Below are 23,356 nucleotides of genomic sequence, written 5' to 3' on the forward strand. Positions count from 1 at the left end.
CGGCCGGGCCGCCGCGCCCTGACCCCCATGGCCGCCCGGGCCTGCGGGCCGCGAAGTCGCAGCGCGAGACCCAGGACCCCCGAGTGAGCGCGGGCGCCGAGGTGAGCACGGAGCGCTGGGGCTGCGGGGGGCGCTGCCGGGGTGGGGGCGGCGCGAGGCGTCGGGAGCCGAGGCAGGGTGAGGAACGGAGGCGGGCTCGGGGGCCGAGCGCGCCGCGGGCCGCGATGTGGGGGTCCGCGGGGTCACCGCTTTGTGTGGTGTGGGGGTGCGCGAGGTCACCGGAGGGCCGCCCCGGGGACGGTGCGTGGCGTGGGGGCGCGAGCGGCGAGGGGCGCGTGTGGCCCGGGGCTGTGTGTGCGCCGGGGCGCGGAGTGCTGCCGCGCGGGGCGTGGGGACGCGGGGGGGGGGGACACTCGCCCGGCGCCGGGGCGGGAGGGGAGCTTTGTGAGTGCGCCCGGGGTGGGGGGCGGGGAGCCGACTTGAGCGTGTGGGACTCGGGGCCTGGCGTGCGGCACGGCGTGGGAGGCAGGGCGCCGCCGGGGGCGGTGAGGGCCGTGCGTGGGGGAGACGGGGCGCGCCGGGGGTCTCCGCGGTGCCCCCACGCGGGCATCGGCGCCCGGGCCTGTGCGCAGGCCCCGCGACCGGGCAGGAAACGGCCCTAAGGCCCGGGGAGCTCCGGCGCGGCCAGGCCCCGGGCTCACGGGCCCTTCGGGGGTGACGTCACGGTCGGGGGCACCGGACGCGTGAGCCCCGAGTCCCCGGACGGCGGCGCGGCGAGCCGGCCGGGTCCACGGCCCCCCGCGCCCTAGGAGGCAGGGGCCCGGGGAGGAGACGTGGAGGCCGGGCGCCAGGCGGCGTCGCCGAGTGCGGAGGGGGCGAGGGGGTGTCAGGGCGCGGGGGTGACATTTGGGGCCTTGGTCGCGCCGGGGGCCTCGGAGGAGGGGCGGAGGGGAAGCGAAACATCAGTCAGGCCCGAGGCCGCTGCGGCCCCAGCTTCCTGGGGCGCCCGTTTTCCCAGCGAGCCCGTTTCCCTTCTGGGGGCTGTGAGTCCACGCCGAGGGCTGGAGTGCCGGCCGGAGCTGTGCCCTCTTGGAAGCCCTCGATCGGGGGGAGAGGGGGCGGGGAGCGCCGGGGTTTCGGCTCCGGACGGACGAAACCGAGCGTAACAATGCGCTACTGGGGGGCTGGGGGAGGGGAGGCAGCGCGCCTGAATGGCGGACCCGGGCCCCGAGCTGCCCCGCTCGTAGCTCTCCCTCCCGCAGCGCCTTCCCCGGGGTTTCGGCAGGCTCGGATCCCAGGACCCACGCGGGACCCGCACGGTTCCCTCCCACGCCAAGTGCCGCACCTCCACCCCCCTCCTGCTTTTATTTCTCCAACGCAGCGGTGTGTTGACGATTCAAGGGCATTACATCTGGTTGCAATCCAGTTTTCATGCCGCTGCCGGGCTGTTAAAACCTCGCGCTGACGTCAGAGCAGGGGAATTACTTCTTTTATTTTATCTTTTTTTAGTTGTCTGCTGCCCTGGGAGGCGAGGCGGGGGTGGGTTAGGCGAGCTGCGAAGTGGGGGCGCCAGCGCCCTGGGAGCCCCAGGCCGGGGGCTCTGCTTCTCTTCCCCCACCCCATTCTCCATAAAGACCTCTCTCTCTGCCCAGGTCGGGCTCACCCAGGGTGGGGGCAGCCCTCGCTGCAGACTCAGTGGAGGCCCCTCCCGATTGACCACACAGCTGTGTTTCCAGAGGCTTCCCTGGGATGTGGCTCTGGGGATGTGGAAGCTGGAAAAGAATCTTGTTTCCCACCCCGCCCGTTTGACGGCAGAGGGTGTACATGGGACCCCAGGAGCATCCTTAGGAGCTCTGGGTGCCACAGACGAGTGAACACAGACCTTCTGGTCTCTGGGAGGCTCGTTCCCAGAAATCTGGCCAAGCCTCTCACAGGCAAAAGCCTTGGAGGGAAGCAGTCTTATCAAGAGATGATCCAGGCCCCAGAAGCCAACTCTGGAGTGGGCTTTTCCAAGAACCAGGGGCCCCTCTGGCTTCTTCCCAGAGTTGGAACTCACCCACTCAGACCGGACCAAGAGGCTCTTGCAGGTGCCCCCTCCCCCATTCCTTTTAGACCCCCCCCCCAAGTCTCTACCCATGGTTTTCAAACTCTTGCCAGTAGGAAGAAGTACATGTTAGGTCACAATCCTGTTCACCCCACTATCTAAAACTGAAACAAAAGTTGAGTGAAATAACTCTTTTCTCTACTTTGCTGAGCGGATACTTTCTGTTCTAGCCTATTTGAAAAAAAAATTTTTTAAATGCCGGTTGCAGCCCACTAAATTGATTTCACAATCCACGAATGGGTCATACCCAGACTTAGAAGAAAACAGTCCAACAAAATGAATCTGGCTTCTATTCATTCCACACACATAAACTGAGGCCCTGACAGGCTCTCCCTTTTTAAATTACTCGACTAACACGTGGATTCATGCTTACTGTGAAAAATGCAAATAACCCAGAAGTATATAGAATAAAAATAAAAGTGTCCTCCACAACGCCTCCCCCCCCCCCCCAGGTAACCTTAGTTAAGAGTTTGAATGTATCCTTCTAGATGATTTGCTACTCGCATACATATACATGTATCATATATACCAATATATAGCTTTCTTTTACCCCCAATGAAAATGTATCTCAGGCTCTTACTGTTTCGCTTCCTTTTTCCTCTTCATTTGTCTTTGGAAAGTCACAGGGCGAGGTGCTCCGGGGCCAGGCTTTGGATTGACTCCTGGTTCCCCCCAACCCCACACACACACTGAATGAGTCATTTACCTCTCTGTGTCTCAGTGTCCTATCTTTTGTTACTTATTTTGAGAGAGAGCATGAGTAGGGGAGGGGCGGAGAGAGAGAGGGAGGGAGAGAAAGAGAGAGAATCCCAAGAAGGCTCTGTGCTGTAAGCGTGGAACCTGATGCAGGGCTTGAATTCACGAAGCATGAAATCACGACCTGAGCCGAAGTCAAGAGTTAGACGCTTAACCAACGGAGCCACCCAGGCGCCCCTGTCTTGTTGCTTGTGATAGCCACCTGTGGTTGTGCCCCCTCCCCGCTTTTAATGCGTGGCTCACAGGGAGGGACAAGGTGAAGCCATGCGCAGTGCGAGCAGTGTTTCTGTGGGAAAGGTGCCTAAGCTCACCGGCCCCAAGGGAACAGGTGTTTTCTAAGGACCCAGCATTTCCGAGGCCCTGTACACCTGCCTCCAAAAAGGTCACAGCCCGGTGGGTGACTGAGACCCAGATAATACCCAAGGGAACCAGCATTGTCATGGGAGCTCGAGCCAGGTTTCAAGCAGGAAGCAGGTCCCCCGGTGAAGGCACCCTGTAGGTGTGTTACGGGGATAATAAGGGCAAGAGCGTGGGGCAGCATCTTGGGTAAGACTTGCCCCCGTGAAGAAGAGCAGAGGGAGCCACTGCAGAATTTCTTTCCCAGATGGGTGGGACAGAGAAGTTGGGCTTTAGGATTCAGTCTTGACCAGAGTTGGGAGCTTTATGGAGGCAGGGGCTTCAAGCGCAGGTAAGTAAGAAGAGGGGCGTTCCTGGCAGAGGGAACACACAAGCAAGTGTTTGGAGGCTGGAACGGACGTGGCCTGTGTACCGCGGCCAAGAGGGGTGGAACTAGCTCAGAACGAATGGTGGCCAAAGAGGTTGTGCTGGGCCTCACTGGCCTCCCTGCCTCCACCCTGCCCCTGCCAGCGGGGTCCACACTACCAGAGTGATCTTTCTCAACCTCAGCAGATAACTTCCAAGGGCTCCTGCTGGGCTGAATACAGGTCCGGTCCGTGGTCCTTCCCACACTGTAGGGGCCCTTCCTGGTGTGTCCCCCCCCCCCCCCCCCCCCCACCTGCTCTGCCCTATTCACGCCCCTTCCTCTCCCTCCAGCCACAGCACAGCCTTCTTCCCAGGACTCAGCCACGGACATCCCTGCCTCCGTGCGTTTCCCTGGTCGCTGCTTCCACCTAGGATGCCTTTCACCTTCCTCCCTGCCTCCCAAGACCAAAACAGACGTCCTGTCTCCTCCTCCTCTGACCTGTGAGGCAGACTGAGTCATCTCCCTTTGTCTATACCCGTGGCATAGTGTTTATCATGGAATTATCGGTAATTCTGTCAGTGTCTGTCCTCCCCACCAGGCTGGAGCATCTAGGCCTGAGAGCACACCTCCCTCCTCTCCCAGCCCCAGTGCCAAGGGCGAGGCCTGGAACATGGGGAGACGCTTGGAAATGCTTCCTGGCAGGAAGGGCTAGGTGCGGGGGGCCGGGTGAGAGCCTGACGCTGTTTCTGTGGGCCCCTGAGATCTTTGGCAGGTGCTCAGGGCCCTAGTCAGAGGATTCTGTTCTGTCAGACTTCTGAGTGACAGGCAGGGCCAGAGAGGGGCCCAGCACCCCCAGGCTGCCCCCTGAGGGGGCTGAGGAGAAACTGGCTCATCCTGTTTCCCCAGGGATCAAGGAGATGACGGTTTGAGGCAGGGCTGTGCCCTGTGCCGGGGTGGGTCACTGGGGATCTGAGGCGGGAATGTGAGGGGGGGGGGGGGGGGGGGGGATGCCAGGGGCTGGAGGCAAAGACTGGGGGCTCCACTGGCAAAGGAGAGATTTTGTTCTGCTGGTTCTTCAACTCTGAGTGAATAGTGTGTGGGGGACAGAGGGAGGGAGGGAGGGAGAGAGGGATGAAGGTGAGGCAGGAGAAGAGAGAAGGCAGGGGAGAGAGAGAAAGACGCGGAGGGAGGGGGGGAAGGAGATGCTCCTGAGGCTAAATTGTATGCTCAGGATCAGCAAAGGAAGTATCCAGGAGTTCTAGGCCTCTGACACTGAACCTTGCTTCCTTCCTTCCTTCCTTCCTTCCTTCCTTCCTTCCTTCCTTCATTCCCTCAGCAGACATCCCCTCGGGTTTTTGGCCTCAGCCCCATGCTCACACTGGGCCCCAGAGAAGAACCACCTGTGGTCTGGCCTTCCAGGCCTTCCAAGTCCAAGATCCAGGTGGACCCTGAACATCCAGCTTCTACATAAAGTGATCAGGCTCAGGTCAACAGGCGCCCGGGGTGCCACGGAGGGGCACGAGCGAGTCCTGGGAGGGGAAACATACAGCTGGCCAGGGACCGGGCACTGGCAGCCATCGGTGAGGAGCTGTGGGGACACGTCCCCTCTTCCCTCAGGCCTCCGTTTCGGCTGTAAACTGGGAGAAGGTCAGCTGCTTTCAGACTGATGGTGCGTGAGCCCAAGTCAGCAGCTCTGCATGAAGAAAGTAGGGGACCGAGTGGAGGGGGCAGACAGAACAGGGACGGCGGGGGCTCACTCAGAGCGTGGGTAGGCCCGGGGCTGGGGGTCCAGAGGCAGGACCTGCAGACCGGAGCAGAGCTGGGGCCCCCTTTCCTCGAGCCCCCTCCTTGGAGACTGTGCACAGGACAACGTGGTGGGGGAGCAGCAGAAGCGCTGGTCGAGAACCAGGAAAAGGTTTTCGTTCCAGCTGCTGCTTCAGGCCCGGCACCTCCCTCCCCCGTCAAAGATGCGAGCGTTAATTTCTGCAAACATTAAACGTGCCTCCAATGTTAGGGTGTCTTAGGATCTGGGACGCAAGGAAGGATCTGAACCTGGGGCCATAAACACAGCTCTGGGGTTCGGCCCGCCTGGGCCAAATCTGGGTACTGACTGCCCTCTCTAGGCTCCGTACCCCCACCTTTATGATGAGCATAGTCAAAAATAATAACAACGGGCATAATCACAGGCCCCTCCTGATTGCGCGCAGAAAAGATGGCAGGTCTGTGCCAGGTTGCCTCTAAACCTTCCCCGCCGCGACGCTGGCCAGAACAAAGTTTCTCTTCCAGCCCGGTGGAGGAGATGGATTGCGGGGGTCTTTGTTACACAGCGGGGCAGGTGAGAATCCTACGAGCTTTCTGGCCAGAGCTTCTGTTTCCAGAGAGGCTCTGTCCCAGCGCGGTGGGTGGGCTCTGAGAAAGCATCCGGCAACTTGTGACTTTGGCGGCAGTGGATGTGGCCATGTAACCACAAACTCACTCATTTGTTCGTTCAGTCATTCATAAATCACACATTGAGACCCTGTTGCACACCAGCGTGCTGGGAGCACAGCCACAAGTGTGATGCCTCTCTAATACGGCCTCGCCGACAGACGAGCGCTTGTGCTTGGAGTTCAGCGGCCGCAGTTCACATGCCCAGCTCCGCCACTGACCAACTGGCACGAGTTACTTGTTTTCTTTGCTCGTGTGCCTCATCTGTAAGATGGAGAAGATGGTGACACCTACCTCATAGAATTGTTGGAAGCATTAGTGAGTTAATGCAGGTAACATACAGCAGTGCCTGGTACATAGAAGGTGCTAGGGAATGGTTCCTCCTTGTTGGTTTGTTTGTGTTGTTTTTTTAAGTTTATCTGTTTATTCTGAGACCCCGAGGATGGGAGAGGGGGAGGAGCAGAGAAAGAGGGAGAATCTCAAGCAGGCTCTGTGCTGTCAGCGCACGGCTCATGTGGGGCTCGATCTCATAAAACTGTGAGATGGTGACCTGAGCGGAAATCAAGAGTCAGGTGCTCAACTGACCGGAGCCACCCAGGTGCCCCCGCTCCTGCTTGTTTTTTATTCCCTCCCTGAAGAACCTTAACCTTCTCTGTGCTGGGGGAAGTGTTTCCCAGCCAGGGCTCACCTGAGCAGAGTGATGACGCCCCAGGAAGGGAAGGGAGCGGTGGGTGGCTCTCCAAACCCCATCAAGGCAGACCGATTTCAATTAGCACTTACTACCTCCTGGACTTTGTTGGACCTTTCTATGGTGACCTGAGCTCCTGCTCTACCCAGGGGGCTCCCAGGGTGAGGCCTGATGAGAGGAATAAGGCCGCAAGAGCCTTAATCACTGGGAAAGGCGGGCTTCAGACTGTAGGAAAGATTTCAGTCTTCTGATGAAGGGGCGCCTGGGTGGCTCAGTCAGTCAAGCGTCCCACTTCTGCTCACGTCTTGATCTCGCGGTTCGTGGGTTCGAGGCCCGCATCGGCTTTGTGTTGGCAGCTCGGAGCCTGGAGCCCGCTTCGGATTCTGTGTCTCCCTCTCTCTCTCTCTCTCTCTGTGCCCCTCTCCCACTTGCACTCTGTCTCTCTCTCTCTCTCTCAAAAGTAAATAAACGTTTAAAAAAAAAAAAAGTGTTTTCTGATGGAGACATTCTCAGGTGCCAGAGGCTACCAGACCACATACGCGTGTCTTAGGCAGGCCCCTCCAGCACTCTGAGCCACTATTTCCTCACCTATCAAGAAACGAAAATAATAGTACCTGCTTCATAGTTTTCTTTTTTTTTTTCAACGTTTATTTATTTTTGAGACAGAGACAGAGCATGAACGGGGGAGGGTCAGAGAGAGGGAGACACAGAATCTGAAACAGGCTCCAGGCTCTGAGCTGTCAGCACAGAGCCCGACGACGCGGGGCTCGAACTCACGGACCGTGAGATCATGACCTGAGCTGAAGTCGGCCGCTTAACGGACTGAGCCACCCAGGCGCCCCTTTAGTTTTCTTTTTAAGAGGATTGAATGAGATGGTGACTCTAAAGCACTTAGCTGTGCTCGGCACATTGCAGAGTGCTTTATCAGTGTCACCAGTTTTGATAATAAAAATTCTCAGAATATGTAAATGTAAATTGAAAACCACCGGAAAGACTCGTGTCCAGTAGGACAGAGACTTGTGACAGTGACTGGAGAGACACCGACGCCCAGAGAAGTTTAGCTAGCGTAGCAAAGTCACACAGTCATCCGGGGCATTGGCAAAGGGGGGGCTAGCCTCGGTCTGGCGCTCTCTGATACATGGAGAGTTGTTTTTCCAGGGAATAGTTATGGGCAGTCAGCATTGATACACGGCTGAGGTCACATGGGCCTGTCTTCTGGAAGCTTCTGGTCCGATAGGGAAAATTAATTTTGCACATGATTATGATGATAGGTAAAGAGATAAAAAAAAAAAAATCGGCTGTTCTGTTAGGGGGAGGAAGGAGGAAGCACGCATTCATTCATTTTCGGAGGGCACTGTGCCAGGCCTTAGAGCTGTAGTTCTCAGGTGGGGGCGAGGGCACATGTGGGCCACGTCTGGAGACATTTTTGGTTGTCTCAGCTGGGGAGGCGCTGGCATCTAGTGGGTAGAGGCTAGAGCTGCTGCTAAACATCCCAGGATGCACAGGAATAGCCCCCACCACAAATTATCTGGTCCACAATGTCAACAGTGCCAAGGGCGGGTGACCCCACCCTGTAGAAACGGCGGTGACCAAGTGGACGCTGCCCCTGCCCTTTTGGAGCTTAGAGTCTGGCAGGTTCGCAGACATTAAAGACGTGATTGCATAGATGCGGATTTAATTGTAATTGCGTTGCAAGCCAAGAAGGTAAAGTGCACTCTGTGGAGGAGAGACCTTGGGGGAGGTTTTTCCAGGCAGAGGGCACAGCCCAAGCAAAAGCTCCCAGAGGTGGGGAGGAGAGAAAGTTCCAGTAGGCGCTCTCACCCTCCAGCCTGGTTTGAGGGAACTACAGCTGCCAGTGTGCTCTGGGGGCCTGAGCTGTGGGGGCCCCCCGCTGAGACCTCATGGGTGGGAGTGCTGCCCTCCTGTAGGGGCCCCGGCCTCCTCCCTTTCTCTCATTTGCATCCCTCTGATAGGTGGGAAAGAGAGGCAGAAAAAAGGAAAGAGAGACAAGAGGAAGAACATATTTTCATTTCAAACACAGGAGGGGTGGGGGAGGTAGGAAGGAATCTGGTTTAGGGTACCTTTGAGACAAGCACAGAAAATCCCCACCGTGGCCCGAAATAGCACTAAAAACAGACGTTTTGGCAAATCAGACTTAATTGAGTGGTTCTCTTTTCTGGAGTCCAGCAGGATGTGGACGGAGCTGGCTTTGTTCCCTTAGGGTGACATTGTCTCCTGGGGCCCTCACCCTGGCTAATTAAACAGAGAGGCCCTGATCTCCTAGGCAGGACGGGAGCCTGGGGAGCTCAGCTTGGCAGCCCTTGGCCTTAGCCTTGAGTGTTCCAGAGGGCCAGAGAGGGTGACTTGGTGGGGGGAGGGGGGACCACTGGCAACAGGGCCAGATGGGTGAAAGCAGAGGTGGAGAGGTCTGGTTCCTCTAAGGAGTGGAGGTCTCTCTGGATGCTGAAAGGGATCATAAAGAAAAGCCATCATTTAATGAGTGCCTGCTATTTTCCTGGGCATCTGTCCTCTCTGAGCCTTCTCAGCTGCTCTATACAGATTCTCAAGGAAGCTGAAGCCCAGAGAGGTTAAGGGACCTGCTTGAGGTCACACAGCAAGCAAGTGGCAGAGCTGAGATTGGATGAGATTGGATGAGTGGTGGTCACTCATCCACTTGGCAGATTTCACTGGCCGTGAAAGGATACTGCAGCCTGGTGGGAAGTTTTTAGGGCTTAGAGTCCGACAGCAATGAGCCTGAATTCTGAGTGGGGCAATTGGTCTCTGTGGCTTTCTCTCTTAGAGCCTCCTGTCATTTGTCAAGTGAGCATAATCATGCCTTTATCCTGAGTTGCTGTAAGGGTTAAACTCTGCGTGGAGGGGACAGGAAGGGGAAGAGGGAGGCCCAGGGAGGTTAGGACCTGCCCTGGGCCACCCAGTGTGGCAGGGTGCAATAAAAGAGCCCTGGGTTGAGGGAACCAGGAGAGGTTGTTGTATCTTGTGCAGTATCAGTATTGGGTTTCTTTATTTGAACGGGGAGAGAGGGCAGCCCCTACTCTGCAGGTAGAGAAGGTGGTGTGGCATGCGGGTGTTTATTTTTCTTTGCCTGTGAAAGCCCTGTTTCAGCTCAGGCTGATGAGGCTTCCCAGGACACTGCAGAGGGTGCCCGAGGCTGCACGCTCTGGGGTGCCCACCATGTAGAGGCATCTTCTCAGGTGCCTGCCCAGGATGGGCACTGAGGGGGCACCTACCGTGTAAGGCTCCCAGTGCAGCCTGTAAGCTCTTGTCCCGGAGCCCGGGATACCCAGGACTCCCCAGAAAGACTGGTGGGGGGAGGGCCATAAAACCAGGGTGTCCCTCTGCCGCCTCCTGTTCAGCCCTCCTGGCCCCGTTCATCTCCTTATCTCCTGGCAGCCCGTGGGTTGCTGGGAAGTCAGGGCAGCCTTCCTGATTGACGAACAAAACAAGCCTTGCTCACAAAAGGAGAGGGGAGGTTGGCTGGGCCTCTTGGGCTCCCCTCCCCCTGCCCCAGCCCCTGGCTGCTGGCATCTTTCCTGTTCCACCCCGCTGGCACCCTCCGTTTTCTGAGAGGCAGCAAGGGGGCTGCAAAGCCATTGTGGGGCAGGCTGCCCCAGCTGGGTGCCCTGGCACTGGGGAGGTGGATTCGAGGAATGTTGGGGTGGCTGTGAGGCAGGGCTTGCTGGAATGGCCGCCCCCTCCTTCCCTTCAGCTGGCTGGGAGGGCAGCTTGGAGAGGAAGCCAGGCCGGCAGGTAGCAGAGAAAGACATCGGATCCAGGGGGAGCAGCAGAGAAAGCAAACAAACAGGGCTTTGTGTGGCTGCAGATTGGCGTCTCAGAAGGGAAGCCAGGCCTGTGGTAGTGGGGAGGAGGAGGGACTGGGAGACCAGGCCATTGCTCTGGGCCAGAGATAGGCAGCCGGACCAGCCCTAGCTAGGCGGCCTGGGAGCAGGGAGTGCCACTATGTGTGGACAGGCATCCGGAGTACTTCACTCCTTAACAGATCTGGGCTTGTTTGCCCACGGAACCTGGGCAGAGTCACTCACATGCAGGACTCGGGAAGATAGTCATCTGGCCAAACTGGCCTGGCCCAGTCAGTGTGAGTTCCCATCCTACTCTTGTCCCTCATTGTTGCTGGGAGAACACAGGGTAAGAGGGGATCAGGGTCTCCCTAGGGGAGCTGTCAGCTTAGCTGGATCTCCTGGAAGGGCAGGGATGGCTGCTCAGAGCTGCGGGCGCTTTGGGGGCTTCGAAGGCAGCCCCACTGAAGGGGAAGGGGTCCGTGCTGTCCAGTAACAGATGCCTCGGGTGTAGGTGGGTAGAGGCTGGCATCTCAGGCCCCCAGACCTGGGGAACCAAATACTGTCCGCTTCACTGGCGCACTTGGTTGGGGGAAGGGACACAGCCAGGAAGACGGGGGCCTTCTGGGACCTTCTTTCCGAGAGGGCGAGGGGGCGTTTAGTGGGGGGAGGGGGGTGGTGCGCGGGGGGGGGGGGGAGGGCACGGATGTCAAATTCTGGATCCTAGCGCGGGCTGTCCCAGCTCGGCCCGCCTCTGGGGGCCGGGCAGACCTCGGGCCTCCGGGGAAAGGCTTAGTTAGGTAGGAGCTGTCAGGCCAGACACACTGGCAGCTCGATTATCGCCTCCGGGGCCATTTCCTCTCCTCTCCTCAACCTCGAGAGGGGGCGGCGAGAGGGCAAACGCCCGCGCTTCCTGCCCTCCCCTCCGCTCTCCTCCCGCGGCGCCCACCATCTTGGCCGCGCCGGGGCCTCCTCTGCGGCGTCCGGCCTGACAAGCCCCGGCCGGCGGGCCGGCGACGCCGGGAGGGGTCGGGAGCCTCGCGGCGCGGGGGGCGGGGCGGGGCGGGGCGGGGCAGCCCGCTCCCGTCGCCATGGCAGCGCTCCGTCCCGGCGTGCTCCGCGGGGGCGCGGGGCGGGGCTACCGAGGCTCCGCCCCCCCCCTCGCCGAACGCCTGGCTTTCCGGGAACCCGGGACTGAGGGTAGCGGCCTCCAATCCCGGCGCCGCGGCTCGAGGCCCGCCCGACGACCGGGCTCTGCGTCCGAAGCCCCGCAAGCCCACGTCAGGGGCAGCAGGAAGCGCCTCCCGGGGCCAGGCTCGTGGGAAGGCTGCACCTCTGACTCCCGCGGCAGGGAAGTTGAAAGTAGCGGCCAGCCTCCAGGCCGCGCTGCCCCGGAGCAGCAGGCTCCCGGCGGCCTCCAACTCTGTCCTTCTGGTGCTGCCCGTGGGTCAGTCGGGCCTACCTCCCCGCTAAGGGCCAGGGACGCACCGCACGCACACACCACGTCGTCCAGGCCTGGACTCTGCTGCTCAGACGGCCTGCCTCCAGCCCAGGAGCACGGGCCTCCCCTAGTTGGCAGCCAGTGGACTGTCTGGCCAGGAGACACATTCCTACCTCCCTAGCCCGGGCACTTCGCCTGCCCTGGGGGCAGCCTCTTCCGGAACTTTGCTGCCAACGCCTTAAGACCCGGCACTCCAGGGTCGCAGTGCCGCCTTCTTTCCTCCAGTCTCTTCCGAGGTACCGACCCAGCTGACCTTCTGTTCCCTCCTACCTGGATTGGGCAGGAAGCAAAATTTAATGCCAGCCTTTAGGTGTTGGAAGGGAGGCTGTGTGCCTGTTGGGCAGCTGCCCTGCGGCCTTTCTCAAGCCTCACCCGGTGTGCACACACGGAGAGAGAGTGAGTACGTTCAGTGTGACCCCTCAAGTTGCAGCAGGAGAGACTCAGGCTTGATATCAAAAAGAACTTCCCAGTCCTAAGCATTTTGTTTTTAATGAAATTATCATGTTATTAATATGTTGAATTTAGAAAAATCTATATACAGGAAAACAAGTAAAAAATTCTCTGTCAACATCCTTTTCTAGACACATGATAAAGAATATACGATAAATACATGTAAAACATGGGACCATTCTATATATTTGGTTTTGTAAGGCACTTGCTGGTTTTAGCAGCTTTTTTCCCTCTATAAAAGGAGGACAAGCTTATTACAGACTTTTGGAAAATATGACAAGTTAGAAGAAAAACAATTCACCGGTAATCCCAGTCTCCGAAGGCAGGCACATTTGACTTTGCCCCCCTGTTCATTGGTTTTGTGTTGTTCAAGCATGCCATAGCCCATCCTGTGTATGCCATTTGGATATCCTGCTCTTCCCAAAGTTGTGTAACACTCTCCTTTTTCCTCAGTCCGTGGGAGTTTTGAGAGAACTGGAACCACGTTCTTGTGAGAACTTCAGAAAAGCCAGGCTAGATGATCCCTTTCTCTCTCTCTCTTTTTTTTTTTTTTCAAGTTTATTTATTTATTTTGAGCAAGTGTGTGGGAGGGTCAGAGAGAGGGTGAGAGAGAGAATCCCAAGCAGGCTCCACACTGTCGGCGCAGAGCCTGCCACGGGGCTCAAACTCGCAAAGTGTGACATCATGGCCTGAGCCGAAAACCAAGAGTTGGCCACGTAACCGACTGAGCCACCCAGGTGCCCTTAGATGGTCCCTTTCTGACTTTGTTTATCCTCTCTCCACCTGCATACCCCAGGCAGGAGCCCTTCCTCGTTGCCCCTAATAATGAAATAATCAATAAAAATAATAAAAATAATAAAAAGCAGCTTGGGCCAGGAGGTTCTGCTAGCTCCGGGCCAGGAGATCACCTGGCCTGGTCCGGGACACTGAAGACTCATGGCCCCAGCTGAGATTCAGGTCCCGGCAGCAAGGGGCTTTTACTGGCCCTAGCTGCATGAGGCTGCAGTGAGGTCTCATTCCAGCCTCCTTTGCCCCAGCCATCCTCAGACCCAAAGACCCCTTGTTGGTCCTGGAACACACCTTCTGTTCCCTCTCTGCATCCTAGAGCCATTTTTGCTGCCCGAAGCTCCTCAGCCTCTCCCTGGGGGGTGGCAAGCCTGGCACCAGGCTCAGCCTCCCTATGCCCGGCTCCCCTTCAGGCCTCGCTACAAGCTGGCCTCGCCCCCACTGATCCCTGCAGCAAGGGCTTCTGTCCTTCCCCATTCCTGAGCAGTTCAGTTCTAACACATCCAAGCCCCGTGTGAAACAGGCCTTGGAAAATCACAGTTGCCAGGGATGGATTGGCATTTAAAAGGCATCCAAGGCTTGGGGGGAAAAAAGCCAAAGAGACAAGAGAATGCAGGGCCCTGTCTCTGAGCAGCAGCTGGATTTAGTGGATGGAAAATCACAGAATGCCCCTTTCCCTGGGAATAACACCCCTGGCAGAAGGGCAGCGGGTGGGGCACCAGACATCATGCCCCAGTGGCCACCACCTGCCACCACCACGTGCTCTCCAAAATGAAAAGAGGTGGGAGGGATATTGTGAGCCTACAGCCAATGGCCCTGTAAATTACATTCTCTTAACAGGTTTATTCATTTATAAAATATTTAAGACCCGTTTCGCTTTACCTGCAGCAAAGAGGCAGCCAGGTTGGGGCCGAGATTGATGCTCTGAACATGATTTATTTATCTGGATTTGCTCTTCTGGGCTGGGCACCGCCTGCCATGTGGAATTTAACCAAGTGGCAAGATGGGTGTGTATGTGTGTGTGTTCCTGGGCTTGGAGGCCTGTGTGTGCAGCATGTGGCTGTGTCCGTTGAGGGGGGGGGTGGGTTCTGTACATGGAGGGGGTGATGGTTCTCCTGTGGCTGCCGCATCCAGGCAAGTGTATGAGTCTATCTGTGCTGGATTGCTGAATATGTGCCTGTGTGTGTGATTTGTGCGTATTGTGGGGGTGTCTGTGTTTGCGACTAGGATCGATGTGCGGTTGTATGTGTGTGGTTTTGTGTGTGTGTGTGTGTCTTGGAGAAATGACAGAGGGTTGGTTTGTCAGAGCATCTCCTGGGTACCCATACGTGCAGTGGTACAGTAGGGGCGCCTGTGCGCCTCTGTGTGTGAGTGTGGTTTGTGTGTCTGTGTTTGTGGGCAGAGAACCTGGGTATGTGGCTGAGGGTCTGTCTTTGTGTTCATGTGTATATCCTGTGGTGCGAGGCCTGTTCCTGTGTGCACATGGAGTGCGGTATAAGACTTTTCCCACCTGCTTTTTATCAATGGTAGAGGGAGTGGTCAGTGACTGGGTTGCTGGGCATCTGTTTTTCCCCCCTGCCCTGGGCACCGGGAGGAACTCGGCACCTAGGAAGTCTGAGTTCTGTGACCCCTGTGTGTAGCTGTGCCTCAGGCTCCAGGGAGGGCTGGCTTTGGGGGCTGAAAGGACACCGATAATCCCTGACCCTGGCCCAAAGGCCAGAGGAAACTCCAGGGTCACCGTGGTCCAGGCCTGTGTTTCACATATGGGGAAACTGAGGTCTAGAGGCCAGACAGCTTATTAGTGGCCTAGCCAGGACCTTAATGCGGAGCCTGGCACCCACTCTAGTACTCTGCTCTGGAGCAGCACCTCCCTGGGCCTCAGTTTCCTCTTCTGTTACACGGGAATGGGTTCCCAGCTTTCCTGGGTTCCTCTCACACAGAGCATTGAAACTGTAAGGGCTGAAGCACAGAGAGAACGGGTTTGTCAAGGATCACTCAGTGAGTCGATTCCAGCTAGGAGGCAGGCAGCGAGAACAGCAAGAATGACGGGGAGATCCCTGCTCTGGGCCCTGAGACCCAGGGGTGAGTCCCAGCTCTGGGGGCGATTCTGTACTTGGGGCATTGTCTGTGTCCCTTCCTCAGCCACAGCCCCTGGCACAGATGGGGCCCAGTGACCCAGGAAGTGGCAGGCATTTGGTTTTCTTCAGCCTTGTGACAGCCCTCAGGCACCCCCCCCCCCCACACACCCTTAGCAGCTAATGCGTCTGTCACTACTTTCCTAATGAGGCTGCTGAGGGCCCCCCTGGGACAGAGACAGATACCTTTGCAGGCCAGCCAGCAGCTGAGGGGGTGGGCTGGCCGCAGGGTCAGGTTAGGAAGAGGGGGGCTGAGCCCCTCTCCTGCCTATGGAGGCATCAAGGCCCATCCAGGTCCGTGAGCCAGCTGTGTGGGGATGTGCTTGGGGATGCGTGGGGGGGGGGGGGGGAGGGATGTCTGAGGGCTTGGGGAAGCAGGAAAGCCCACACCAAGCATTTTTCTTTGGCACTGTGACTGTTTGTAGTAATAATACTTCGTCTGGTGGACAGATACGTTTGCAAGCCTACTTCGTTCCAGGACTGAGATCCGCCATGATCTGGGTTTTCGTAATCCCTGCCCCTGGGATGTGTGGCCAAGGGGGAAAAGACAGTAATCAAACAGTCAAATTACTGGTGTCATTATACATTCATGTATGGGAATGTCCATCATCACAAGCCAAGACAGAGGCATGAAGATACGTGCAGAGCTGTTTATGGAGAGAGAAGTCCTGTGTTTTGGCTGCAGGCTGCTCCGGACACCTGCTAAGGGCATATCTAGGACTGCATGAGTCAGGAGATTTTTTTTTTTTTTTTTTTTTCCCCTTTTTGCTGTGTGGCCCCTGGCAACTGCCTACCTTCTCTGAGCTCCTCAGGGGCCAGCAGTTTCCTTCTAGCTCCACTCCCCTCCGAGTGGAACTCAGGTGGCCTGTGTCTCCTCTTCCTGTGCTCTTTGCCTTAACCACCAGGCCCTCAAGACATCTTTCGGCAACAACCTTGACTTTGGAATGCCCGAGGCACTGCCCCAGGGGACACCCAGAGCCATAGCACAGCAAGGCTGCCTCAGGCCCCACCTGCCATTTCGCCTTAGCCCTTTTGCTCTCACAGAGCCACCTCCTGAGCCAAAGGAAACCTGGAAGAGATGAAATTCTGAGGACTGGTCCCGTCCCCCTCCCCCCAATGCTGTAGAGGGAGGCACGTATCCCTGCATTCACTTGTTCATTTGCTCAGGCCGTGTTTCTTGAATTCCTGTTAATTGCCAGGCATTAGACAAAGTGGCAAACTGGTTGTCCTCTTGCCGCATCTGGCCCAGACCCATTTTGAAGGCCCACCAAATGTTTGTGGGGGAAAATCAAATGATTGCCAGTGAATAATCAATCCTTGGGCACGATTTTACCCCCAGTTTCCAGTTTACTGGAATTCTGTATTATTACAACCTGCTTCCCCCAAGGCCATGATTGGTGGCACTGGCTACAGTCTGACCCCCAGTTGGGGTGGGACAGACCGACCCCCACCTAGCCACAGCCCCCTCCTCCTCCCTGGTAACCCCTCCTGGCTGTTGTGTGATTTCCTGGTTATGAGCCCCGCCTCAGGAGCCAGACTGCCCTGGTGCAAATCCTGCTGTTGGCTTTTTTTTTTTTTTTTAATTTTTTTTTTGAACGTTTATTTATTTTTTGGGACAGAGAGAGACAGAGCATGAACGGGGGAGGGGCAGAGAGAGAGGGAGACACAGAATCTGAAGCAGGCTCCAGGCTCCGAGCCATCAGCACAGAGCCCGACGCGGGGCTCGAACTCACGGACCGCGAGATCCTGACCTGGCTGAAGTCGGACGCTCAACCGACTGCGCCACCCAGGCGCCCCTGCTGTTGGCTTTTTACCAGCCATGGGACCTGAGATAAAGTCCGTCTCCCAAGCCTCATTTCCCTGCTCCGTAAAATGGGGATCACAATTGCAAGTACCCACTAGCTCCTGGTGTTGCTGGGGGTGAGGGATTAAGTGAGAGAATTTCTGCTAAGTGCTCAGAAACAAGGCTTAAGTGTGGGCTGCTACTATTGTTAATAAAGGAACCACTTGCAGGCTGAGACTTGGGTTCTCGCTCCCCGGTTGCAGGACCCCCTGTGTGAGTCACATGGCACCTGCAGGCCTCAGTTTACCCAACTGTTTCTTTGGGAGAGAGACACCTGCCCTCGCTGGTGGGCCTCCTCCCTCGCCCTCCAAAGACCCCTTCTTGGGACCTGGGCGCGGTCGCAGCCAGACCTACACCCCTGTTCCCTGGCGGGACGCACGGCGGCGGGGGTGTTCGTCCCCGGGGCTGCAGGCTCCGCTCGAGCCCCGGGCCCTGGGCGGCCGCACCCCGCCGCCCCTCCGGCGCTCGCCCGCTGCCCCTGCGGGGTTGCCGCCATCAAAGCGCCTTCTCGTTCTTATGCTAATGAGCTGCATTAATGCTTAATGGCCGCGAACGCGCGGGTTTAATTGCACCTGCCCGGGCCGGAGGCGCGGCCGGCCGCGGAAGCAGCTGCGCGCCCGCCTGGGCGGCCTTAATTACCTGGAAAACGGCGCCCGGCGGGGAGGGGACGGAGGGAGGGAGCGGCTGGGCCTCGGCGGGCGCTCCTGCCCCCGCCGGGCCGCGGCCCGGCCCCGCTCATCCTCGGAGCGCGGCGCAGGGTGGGGAGAGGCTGGCGTGGCAGGTTCATTTAATTAATTTATCGCCCTGCCTCGGCGGAGACCTGCTCCGCCGGCGGCCCGGCGTTCGATCGCGCGGCGCTCCCTCCGGCCCGCGGCCGCCGCCGGCTGCCCGGCACCGGGCCACCTTTGGCTTGGCATTCAAGGCCCTTCGGGACGGCCGCTGCCCGCGACCCGGCCGGTGCCACGCTGCTCGGCGGCAACAATAAGGGTGGTCGCTGGCTGTGGGCCAGGTGCCCTGGAGGGCGTTCAACGTGACCTCTCAGAGGCCCCCAGATGCCTCTCTCTCCGCCTTACCTTCCTTGCCTTTCAGGAACTGTCCCTGCTGCCTGGAACGAGGGCCCCTCTCCTCCCTCTCTCAACCCGCCCTGAAATCCATCCCCGTCCCCTCCAACAAGGCAGCCTCTGTCTTTCTGCTCCCTCTCTTGAGGGAAGGGGCGGCCCAGGATGCGGGGTATCTTGGTGTCTCCTGCTCCCCCAGACCGACAGTTCCTTGGGGCCAGTCTGGTCTGATTGTCCCAGCATGCAGTGCTGCCCTGGGCCCTCTGCCCAGACTGGGGGTCCTGGGGGATGTAGGAAATGATAGGTCAGGACACCTCAGACTCCAGGTGTTCTCTGTGGGACCTGCCTGTGCTCCTCCCCACGGGGTGAGCCACTGGCAGGGGCCTGTACCCCGGGTCTCTCCCTCAGTCCTGCTTCTCCCCACCCGCCATCTCGTCTCTGCAGACAGAGGGAGAAAACGGGAGGAGCAGGCTCCTCCTGGTCTTATGGTTTCTCCAAGTTTCTCCCCAACCCCCTTCTTCACTCCTCCCTTCTGCACTGCCCCTTGCCCACCAGCCCGGCCTTTCTGCTGCCCCCGCCCCAGTGTCTCTTCCCCTCTGGTCTGCACCAATGACCTCGTTTCCCCAAGTGGGCTCCTGTGTCCTTCCTTTGTGCCATCTCAGAGACAGAATTCTAAAGGCTAAAGTGATGTCCATCAGGAAACCACCGATCCCTGCCCTGCCCTGTGTCAGGCAGTGCTGGGGCGCGGAGGGGAGTCAGATCAGGACTCTGCCCTCCAAGGACTCCTGTTGGGGCAAGGTGGCCCGAGAAAGGAATACTTGTGCTCTAATGTAGGAAGGACCAGTTTGCAGGAGGCAGAGAACTGACTTTGAGCCCAGACGGGGAAGGTCCGGAGAGGCTTCTAAACTCAACATAGAAGGAGAAGCGTGAGCTAATCAGAAGGGCCGGGAACGGTTTGAGGGGAAGAACATTTGGGGCAAAGATTTGGGGCAGAACATCGACTCGTATTCGGAGTGGGGGGAGTAAGGGACAACTACAAAAAGCTCAAGCTTACTAGAGGGTGGGGAAGCACGAGGCTCGGGAGGTGGGCAGAAGTCCCTCTGCTGGCCAGCAACCTTCCGTGGCTCCCTATTGCTGAGACATCAAATTCAGTTCCTCTCATGGCCAGCTCGTACTACCCACCTCATCTCACGGCACAACCTAGCCTCAGCCCGTTCCCCACCCCACCTAGGATGTCTACTGTGGACCTACTGTGTGAGCGCAGCGTGTGTGCGGTGTTTCGACAGTGACCTTGTGTGGGCTCAGTGGCGGTGGGGCCTGCTGGGTGAGCCTCTTCTGGTTTGCTGGGGTCCCAGCATGCCTGGCCTTCAGCCAGAACTTGGCATGCTCCGTCCCATCCCCAGATGTCCTTGCAGACAAGATGGAGGTGAATGGGCAGGCTGCCAGGGGCGTCAGGTGGCATCCTAGCCGGGTGGACAGTCCTTTCTGATTAATGAGGTGGTGGAAGCCTGGAGGGAGGTCTATTCTGGCATGCCTCGGGACTCTGCCCTTGCCCAGTCAAGGCGAGGAATGAGGCTGAACGTGGGTTGACCTCCTATTATATGCCGGGCTCTGTGCAAAGCTCTTGGTACCCGGAAACTTGTCACCACCCACGAGGCAGATTCCGTTACCATCTCATTCTGCCCATGGAGACACTGAGGTTAGTGGGGGTGATGCCGTGTGTCCAGAGTGTCTCTCAGCTGGGAGGTGGCAGGATGGGGCCCCGAATCCAGCTCTGTGCAACTTCAAAGCCTGTGTTAGTAACCACCGGGCTGTGGAGCGTCACTAATGCATATGATGTTTCTGCTGCACTCTGGGCTTACGGGGACGTGGGGCCATGCCCTTTCAACTCTACCGCTCTTATGGTGCTTGGCATGGTGCTCTGCATGTAGTAGGTGTTCAATAAATGCTTACGGACTGGATGATCGGGGCAGGGAACTATGCGTAGGATTCCTAGGCAGTGGAAAGGCTCCAGGAGCTGGGGAACAAGGGGCGAAAGGGTAAGGAGACTTGGAGGCTCCGGGCTTCCTAGCAGAGGGTGGGCTCAGAGGAGGCTGGGAAGGCCTTGACTTCCTGTCCACATTAGGAGGGTGGCTGCCCTTGGAGGCTGAGCTGCTGGGGCGGACCGCGTTGTGAGTCGCTGGCACTGCTCGGGGGTATGCATGCCACGCAGGGTTTGCGTGCAGGGTGGGGGCCCATTCTGACCAAACTTCTGAGGCATAAAGTCTTTGGGAGGAGGGGCTGTGTGAGGGGAATGCATTCTTGGGGCCGCCAGAGTGAGAGTCTTTAGCCATAACCTTTCTGGTACGGAGGCCCCACTGCAGCTCAGGAAGAGTTCCTCATGGTCTGGGGCCCAGGTTTGGGATGGGAGGTGGAAATTGGTGGGCAAAAACAGAAAAAAAAAAAAAAAAAAACTAAAAGAAAACCCAGCTGCAATCGTAACAGCCACAGTGTTTGTTGAGTGCCTGCTAGGTGTCAGATATGGGCTATGTCAGCTGTAATCTTGATCGCGACCCCATCTCACAGATGACAAGACCAAGGCTCAGAGAGATTAAGATCACAGAGCAGGGCTGGGATCTGATTCCAGGTAGGTGTCTCTCTCCCTCTCTCTCAAAAATAAGCCAACATTAAGAAAACCTTTTTGAGATAGTTGGGGACCCTCAGAGCACCGTGGACAGAGACTTAAGATCTCATCTCAGCCCTGCACAGCCCAACAGCGTGACCTTGACTCAGTCACCGGTCCCTCTGAGCCTCAGTGTCTCTCTCAGTAACGTTTGGGACCAGCCTCATCGCCTTCGGGGGTTGGGGCACTGGAGAAGTCTGGGAATGTGCTGTGGCCGTGTGAGGAGGGATGGTCAGTATGGCCTTCTGCATGAGGGGACTTCTGGTCTGAGGGCCATCCTTCACCCCAGGGCAATGGGGTACACAAGGGCCTGGAATCACAGATGTGAGTTCCGATCTCAGCCCTACCACCTACAAGCTGTGTGACCGTGGTGAGTCGCTTCACTGGCTGGACTCCAGCTGTCTTTTCTGGAAAATGGGAATATTCATAGCAGCAGCCTCCGAGCGATCCTACGAGTATTAAGTGAAACTCCACTTCCAGTCCTAAGCCCAGTGCCCAGGACACAGGAAATAATAAATGGCCTCTGCTGTTCATAGTGTTGTTGGTGTTTCTGGAAGTGTCATTAGAGCTGTTGGCCAAAACTTCAGTTCCTCATCCTCCCAAGCCCATGGTGGGATCATGCTTCCTGGACGGCTTGTGGTTGGGCGGGGTCACGTGACCGGTTCTGGCCAATGATCTGCGCGTGTCTCTCAGGCTGAACATCTCACTACTGCCGGCGAGATGCCAGAACTCTCTTTCTCTCTGGCAGCCCAGAGCGGTGACTGCTCAGTGGGCGGGAGCCTCCCTGCCACCCTGCTGGATGCGTGGTGTGAACGAGTGAACGAGAAGTAAACTTTGGTTGTTTCAAGCCCTTGAGATTTGGGGGGTTTTGTCGTAGCAAGGTAGCGTAGCCTAGGCTGACAGGTAGGTCTGTTCATATCATTGTCACTCAAATGTCATTCCCACACACACCAGGGGTCCCTACAAGGGAACAATGAGCTGTAGAGAAGGCCTGCCATTTCTAGAATGGCCTATTTCTAGAATTGTCCCACTCAGACTCTCACTTATTCACCTTCTTCCTCATTTGTGTACATCATTCATTCGTTCGTTCATTCATTCATTCAGCAAATGTCACATGAGCACCTGTTTCGTAGGCCAGGGGAGCTGACGATTGTTGTGCAGAGCAACAGCACGTGGCCCAGGGGGGACGGGGTGGGCTCCCCTGTGGGGCTCAGAGGTGGGGAATGCTGGAAGGGGCAAGGCGGGCCTCAGACTCGCAGAGCCAGGCGGAGGGACAGACTGGCCTTCTCGGCAGTGGGTCCTGCTTGAGAAAAGGCGCAGGGGTGGCAGCTGGGTCTGGCCAGGCTGCAAGGAGACTTTGGCCTTGGGCCTAGTTAGTGCTCTGGGCCGAAGGATGAGGAGGCCACATAGGTAAAATGAAAGACCAGCCGTAGGAGGGAGGGAGGGAGGCAGGGAGGCCAGGCCAAGGATCTAGGTGGGTGAGGGTTGAACAGCGGTCTGAAAAGGAAGCCCAGGGACCGGGAGAGCCCAGGGCTGGGGGCCAGTGGTTGTGGGCAGCAACCTGCAGCCTGGGGGAGCAGTGGGGTGGATGGGGCTCCCTGCACGGTTTTACCGAGAAGATTTGGGGGGTGGGTGCAGAGTCCGTGGCCCAAGCAACATCTAGGGTAGCTTGTCCAGGAAGGGGGGTTGCTTAGTCGACTGAACATGGAAGAAAAAACGAGGTCTGCCTGTCTCATTCAGAGCAAACCATTGATTTGGGGGTGGGGCCTAAGCTGAGAGCGGATGGCACAAGTTTCCTCCCTGCACTGTCTCAGAAGAAAAAAAGAATTGAAACTCCCACAGGGGTAAGGTTTCTAAAGATTTCACCACTCAAATGGAGGCTTTCCTTTCTTGAATCACAGGGCGTGCTATTCATTCCCCCACATGGTTATTGATCCCCTACTGTGTGCCCGGCACTGTTCTAGGTGCACGTCGATGAACAAAGCAGAGGCCCCTCCCCTGGTGGAACTTCTGTTCTGTTGGGAGACAGTACCTCAGAGCATGCTAGAAGGCACCGTGTGCAGCGAGGAAAATAGAGAGCAGAGAAGGGGCTCGGGAGTTGGAAGGTGTTTGTTTGTTTACATGTTCATTTACTTGTTTTGAGAGAGACAGCCGGGGAGGGGCAGAGAGAGAGAGGGAGAGAGAGAGAATCCCAAGCAGGCTCTGCTCTCTCAGTGCAGAGCCCAGTGCAGGGCTAGAACCCACGAAGCGGGAGCTCATGACCTGAGCCGAAATCAAGAGTCTGACGCCGACCCGACTGAGCCACCCGGGTGCCCCTACAGTTTTAACTTCGGGAATCAGGAAGAGGCCTCGCGAACAGGTGATGTGTGAGGGAGGCAAGCGAGGTCTGGGGGGGGGGGGGGGGGGGGGGGGGGGGGGGGGGGGGGGG

At 57.7% G+C, this 23,356-nt stretch overlaps 1 protein-coding gene across 1 annotated transcript in view; it reads left to right on the forward strand.

The window, feature by feature from the left end:
- RAI1 (retinoic acid induced 1) overlaps positions 1 to 23,356 on the forward strand; it is a 120,452-nt gene continuing 97,096 nt past the window's right edge. The window contains exon 1 of the mRNA XM_040453006.1: positions 1 to 101. The gene's annotated coding sequence lies outside the window, so the exon portion shown is untranslated. The remainder of the gene's footprint in view (positions 102 to 23,356) is intronic.

This window comes from Herpailurus yagouaroundi, unplaced genomic scaffold, assembly GCF_014898765.1.
Source record: "Herpailurus yagouaroundi ecotype Mexico unplaced genomic scaffold, PumYag 208, whole genome shotgun sequence".
In the NCBI taxonomy this organism is placed as follows: Eukaryota; Metazoa; Chordata; class Mammalia; order Carnivora; family Felidae; genus Herpailurus; species Herpailurus yagouaroundi.